The sequence below is a fragment of the Aplysia californica genome, unplaced genomic scaffold, assembly GCF_000002075.1.
Source record: "Aplysia californica isolate F4 #8 unplaced genomic scaffold, AplCal3.0 scaffold00247, whole genome shotgun sequence".
NCBI classification, from domain to species: domain Eukaryota; kingdom Metazoa; phylum Mollusca; class Gastropoda; order Aplysiida; family Aplysiidae; genus Aplysia; species Aplysia californica.
The window spans coordinates 402961-409554 of NW_004797517.1; positions in this window are offsets into that span (position 1 = coordinate 402961).

Genomic DNA, 6594 nt, shown 5'->3' on the forward strand with positions numbered 1-6594 from the left:
CATGTCTTCCCAGTTTTCTGTAGGCCTACTTCAATTTCTGGGATTCTTCTCCAGGTTCCACGCGGTCTTCCCCTTGATTTCATACCCTGTGGATTCCAAATCAACACTTTCTTTGTTATGCAGCTACTTGACTTCCTGAGAGTATGTCCAATCTATCGCCCCGATCAAAATCAGTCGTAAGATGCAGTGTGCTAGTATCAGCTGCGAGGCTCCAAAGACAAAAAGTGACTTTCCATCGAATTTTAGTTTTTTTAATCTTTTGAAAGTTTGATATATTCTGCTGAGATCCCTCTTTTTTGGAAGCTTCACAGGGTGTCCTTCTTTCCAACCCTTTGGGAACTTGCTCTCATTCCAGATCCTGGCAAACAGTGGGACGAGGAGGTCTACCGTCACATTGACATCTGCTTTTAGGGCTTCAGGTTGAATCTGGTCGGGACCGGCCGCTTTTCCTTTGTTCAGCTTCTTGATGGCATCCAGAATCTCTTGTTTTGAAGAAGCATCACAACAAATTGGTAACTCATTTCTTGCCGGCAGGATGTTTGCCGGGTTATTCGGAGGTGGTCTATTCAGGAGACTGTTCAAATGCTTTACCAATCGTTTCGACAGAGCTTCCTTTCCAAATGGTTTTCCCCTCTTGGTCGTTTACCGGTACTTCAGGTTTCCCAGATTTTCCAGCAAGAGTCTATGTGGTGTGGTAAAGGATTCGCATGTGCCCCCTTACCGTTGATTCCTTTGCCTTTTCTGCCACCCTGTTCATGAATTCCTCCTTGTCTTTTCTTATTGATTTCTTGACATCCTCAGCTGTTTTCCTGTACTTCTCCAATGCATCCGTTCTTGATCCTCTTGTTCTACTTGCATTCGCTTCTGCCTTCAGTTGTTGTTTTTTTTAAATCCTAAATTAAATCCAATGAGTGTTGGTTAATCCATTCCTTGGGCTCCCATTTCTTCGCACCGAGTACTTCTTGACATGTTGATGTAAAGACTTCTTTGACCTTGGTCCAGTGTGTATCCACCTCCGTGTCCTCTCCACCAAGATCAGCCAGAGATTGAAATCTGTTCCTCAACTGCATTTGAAACTCCTCTTTTTGTGTCCATCTAAGAGACTTACTTGGAACTTCGTTCTTTTGGTTCCTGTACTGGTTCCGAGCTTTTTGAGTCGAACTTGAGTTGTGAATGAAAACAAATCCTCAATTCACTGTTGTATGATCACCGCTAAAATATTCAAGAAATATGGGCCTATATCATTCATTAATATCTATTCCCACTTTTGACAAATTGTAATTATAACTTTCAAACGTGAGGAGGGAATAATAATATCAAGATAATAAAAAAAACAACCCAGAAAACAAAAAAAAGTTTAACTAAAGATGTGAATACACAATCAGAAGGCAGAGAAGCAGAGAGGACAAAATACTACAAATTGTATTATCACGGTGATTTTGAAATTTGGCGGTCTTCATCTAACGACCTTTCGTGGCCACGAGCCGGTGTTATAATCAGCCATGGCCTGATTATAGGGTGTTGAAAAGCTGATAGGAAAAAATGTGCTCACAGCAGCCAGGAGATTTAAGGTACTTTACCAGTTAAAAGTAAGCTTACGTAAGCAGTGCTTGTGACTGCTTATGAGACTGAACCGAAGGTGGTGAAAAGGGCATTTATGTGACAATGACACAGTTTTGAGTGTTGTGCACACTGCTCATTGGCCATTAGTGATGTCATGACGGTCTATTTAGATTTATAAGGTCAACGTCTATTATTGTATAAGGGTGAATTTGAGTGCGACAATGCCTTCAAATTAATAAAGGGAAGCAGTGATTATGTGATTATGTAAAAGCTTCGCCTCTTAGGCAAAGGCAAGATAATTTCTTGTTGCCTTTACTTTCCATAACATCTTAACGTTAACCTGGCGCAAAGGCTACGTCCCAGGTCTTCGATTCTGGGTAAAAATAACTTTACTGTTACCTTCTTGGCGTGCAAAGCGACTAACCACCGTGAAGACCGAGGTAGGTTATAGGCTTCGCATGTGCGATGTAATACATTGGTGCAGTTAGGCTGTTTGTTTTGCACACAGAAAACATGAGTTCAATTCAATGTTTTAGTAAGAATATCAGTCTTTCTGCTTGGGTGCATCTTGCATTGCTGCCTTGGCTCTGTGATAAGCAGGATTGGAGTGAAGAGTTCTTATTTTTCACACGAGGACCTAAAACACTGCAACGACATTACATAAACAATTACGAATCAGACAAATGTACGGCTCTTTTTCCAAGAGTGGACAATTAAGACACATTGATAAGTTAAAAGCAAAGCTTTTTAGCAGTGAAAACGGAATTGTTTAGCGTTATACATGCATGTAATGGCAGAAAGATGAGTTTTGAATGCCCCCGGGAGGGGGGGGGGGGGGGGGGCTACGATTGCAACAGACTATCTGCTGGGTATCTGTTATGTACCTGGTCTGATTGTCCGGGGAGGGGGTGGTGTATAAAAAAGTGGGGGGGGGGGAGATGTCTCGTCATGATTATCTTTCCCATGCAGAAGAAGCGGAAATCAGGAGAGCTCTTTTAAAGTAGAACAGGTGGAATGATCATGAGTAGACAGAGAAACTGTTAGGCGCTGGTTAAAAACGTAGTAAATTTTTAATGGGAAATTGAGAGAAAGTTTTCCTTTCTATTGGATAGAGTTGTGTCTGCTTGTTGGCACGAGTGTAGAAAGTTAGTGGCATCTAGTTTTATTACGTGATCAAAATGGAAGTGACAAAACAACAACAACAAAAACAACAACAACAACAACAACAACAGCAGCAGCAGCAGCACCAATAATAATTATCATCATCGCACATTCCTGCTCGACAGCGAGCTCTATGCACTTTACACTGAATCATTTTTATCGCTGCAGACCCTGAAACACTCAGAACCATTCTCCGCTTACCGGGAAGCATACAGTGTAGGCTCAAACACTAACAAGCTGACAAAATCTTTCTTTAGTCAGGTATGCAAAACTAGATCTACCAAGTTTGATTCCAGCGTAAGTAAGTGTGCTATTTTTTCTTGTAGTCCGAAGCCTACTCTTATCGATTTTAGACCACCAAGGGATCTTTAACCTGCGCAACTTGCACACGGGACCTCCAAAATTTTTCGCCCGTTTCCGAGAAGGCTAGGAGTAGATCTTTCCTAACCGGAATATCAGTTGTGCGGCTGAAAGACAGCAGTAAGAAGGGATCAAAGAGTAGCAGTAGAAAGGCTGCAGAAAGAGTCAGGAGCTCAGAGGAGGGGGCAAAGAAGGTGAGGGGGTGAGGGCAAGAATTGGAGATGAAAGCAGACAACAGAACATTGCTAGAGAGCAGGAAAGGAGGTGAAAGGAGACAATTTTAGAGAAGAAAATATTTCGGTCGCTACCCGGATTCGAACCCGGGACCTTTGAATGAGAGGTGATCACCATAACCTCTAGGCCACGAGAGCCCCCTCCAATATGTTTAAATTTTGTCAATAGAAGTGTCGAGCATTAAAAAACAACAACAAAAAAACAACAAACAAATGAAACAGTATTGTTGTGATCATTGTCATGCTGTGGTTGTGATGATTTTTTTAAATTAATTTTTTTTTTAAATCTCCGGAGTTACCCCCCGGGCAGTGCCACTGACTGTAGTGTCTTTAGGCCATTCCCAAAGGGGGGACATTTCTCGTTCAAGCACTGTAGAATTGTAAATGGGCTGATTCATGTCAAGCTCATGACGGTGCCTGATCTACAACAGGGAACTGCTGCTTTTTCTTTCTTAATCCGTACTATTATCATTTTCCTCTACTTCTTTTGTATGTTTGTCACTCTCTTGTGACCTGCTATTTCTGGGGTGCCTTCTCTGTAGACACCCACCCCTTGGCGCTCATATGACCTTATGCAATTTCGAGCGCCGTAAAACCTTCTACTATAAAAAAAAAAATATTTAAAAATCTCCGGAGTGGTGAAGGTTGTGGTGACGGCGATGGTTATTGTTAACTTTATTTCAGTGGTGATGATAGTGGTGGTTGTAGTTTCATTGTTGATATAGATGTCTGTTGTGAAGATGATTATTCCAGTCCTGATTTGACAGTGTCGGTAGCTGTAGTAATAGTTACCTCAGTGATGGTGGTTATTGTATCTTTATTTCAGTGATGGTGAACGTGGTGGTTGATGTAATGGTAATCACATGTATTTCGGTGGCGACCTTGACTGTGTTGGCAACTGTAGTAAGGGTTGTTGTCTCGGCCATGGTGGTGTAAGCCGTGGTGGTTGTAGTGATTGTTACAGTCGAACACGGATAGCTCGAATTCGTCGGGACCAGCCTTGTTAGTTCTAGCGATCCGTATTTCAAGGGATATATCACAAAGAAAACCGCCCCTCAAAACCCGGGACTGCAGGCACATTTCGAAGGAGTCTCCTGTTTTCGACTTATCCATGTTATACTGTATTTCAATTCCGAATATGTGGAGATTGTAGTGCTGCTTATTTCATTTGGGATGATGAAGGCAGTGGTTGCTGTAATGACGACAATTCCAGTGCTGGATTTGAGAGTGCTGGCTCCTACAGTGGTCTACTTTTAACTAATTGAGAACCACATTCTGATCATTTGACAGCTCTTGAAGACGCGCTAATTTGGGGCACTTAAAACAAAAAGCGCACCGTCGTTATTCTTACAGATTTTTCAATTCTGTTACAAAATGGCAAGGAAAAATATGAATCTGTTTAATGTGTCCCGAGCGGGTATATGCAGTTGCGAGCGCCGTAAAACATTTTATATTATATATATATATATATATAGATATATATATATATTTATATTTATATATGTAAAGGAACAACATGCATACAAAGAAATGAGTAAATTCATGTCTCTGATTTGGGTATGAGGATTCGAAATGCGCCACAACATTTCCTTTGGCCTGCTGCTTTTGTCCAGGACGTATGTGGCCGCTCCGTCTTCAAAGAGTTAAAGCAGCCACCTCAGGAGCCATGGGTTGTCCTGCGCACCAGCTGTGACGTTGTTAAGTTGTTCTTTCCGTCACCCCGACCACTGGCTCTAATCTCAGCACGTGCACACCGACTTTATGGCATGGCCTGCTGTATCAAACGAGATAGGCAGTGCTCCCCATAGGAATTCAAGATCTGCGACCGTAGGTCTCTGCGGACGAATCTGGTGAAGCTGGCAAAGCAGCAGCCACCCCTCCCACCCCCACTTTTTTAATGAACAAGGGAAACACGCGTAAGTAATAAAGAAAATGGATCCCGTGACATGATGGTGTAAGGGAATTTGCGCAAGGATATTAGATCTAGTAGAGGGAGAAGATTTCTTACGAAAGAGGGGCCGGAGGGCTAAAATCTAGAAGTTTGCGTATGTGTTTGTAAATTAGTTTTTGTGTTTTTGAAGTGTATGTGTGTGTATACAACAGACAGACAGACAGACAGACAGACAGACAGACAGACAGACAGACAGACAGACAGACAGACAGACAGACAGACAGACAGACATACAGACAGATAGACAGACAGATATATAATGTGCTAGAGGGAGAAGAAAGGGAGGGGGGGAAGAGGAGACCGAGAATAGAGATAGAAACGAAGCGGCTGTTTGACTATGTGAGGGGATGGGGTTGGGCTGAGGAAAATGGGACGAGAACAAGAGAGAGGAAGGGAGTGGGGAGAAAAAGAGAGGGGGGGGGGGTGGAGGAGGCTTTCTGTGTATGGATAAAGAAAGCGAGAATAATAATTTTTTTAAAGAGTATGTTTTGCTTAGTTTGAGTACAGAGTAGCACATCGACATATTAAAGGCCATATAGTGCTTGGTTAAAAGCTAGACTAGCAGACAGACTGCAGGGATAGAAGAAAAAATATACGACATCCCAGCAGCGCCTTCCAACCACCCGCCCCCAAAAAAGCTACAAAGAGATACACTTGAAAAGGAGGAGGAGGCGGAAAGGGAAGGAATAATTCTGAGAGAAATGACGAGAGTGGAGATAACAGCCCTGCAACTTCTGTTATCATCAGGGGAACGTAGACTCAAACGGAACCCTCGAGATTGGATGAAAGGTCAAACGCCAAAGCGCTTGCCCTTTTCCCACAAACTGATATTGTTGACAGGCAAGCGTCTTTAGTGACATTATGAGCTGCTCTAAATGTATCTTCAGACACTCGGTGAGCTATTTTTTCTCATTTTAAAAACAAGAATTAATGCAGCTGAGGGGTTTAATCAAGTACAAGTTTTGTTCATAACGTTTGTCTCTCCACTGAATAGGGAAAAATAAACAGAATCAGTTCTCAGAGGAAGTTTTAGGTTACAAATAATATGGCACGAGCATTTCTACAGTTGATCAAGTGATACCAGTCTTATTAGTATTTGAATTTGGTACCTTTGTACATGTAGTTGTAGCTTGATATAAAAATAAATATACTGAATGATATTTTTTAATATCACAAATAGATGTATAATATGGATAAACATCAGAAGTCCAGGAAAAAGATGGAACATTTTAAAAATAATTCTTCGTACCCCCCCCCCCGAATCCTATATACTTTTGGAGAGGCTTATAAAATGATTCACGATGGGAGTATCTTCAAGAAAACGGA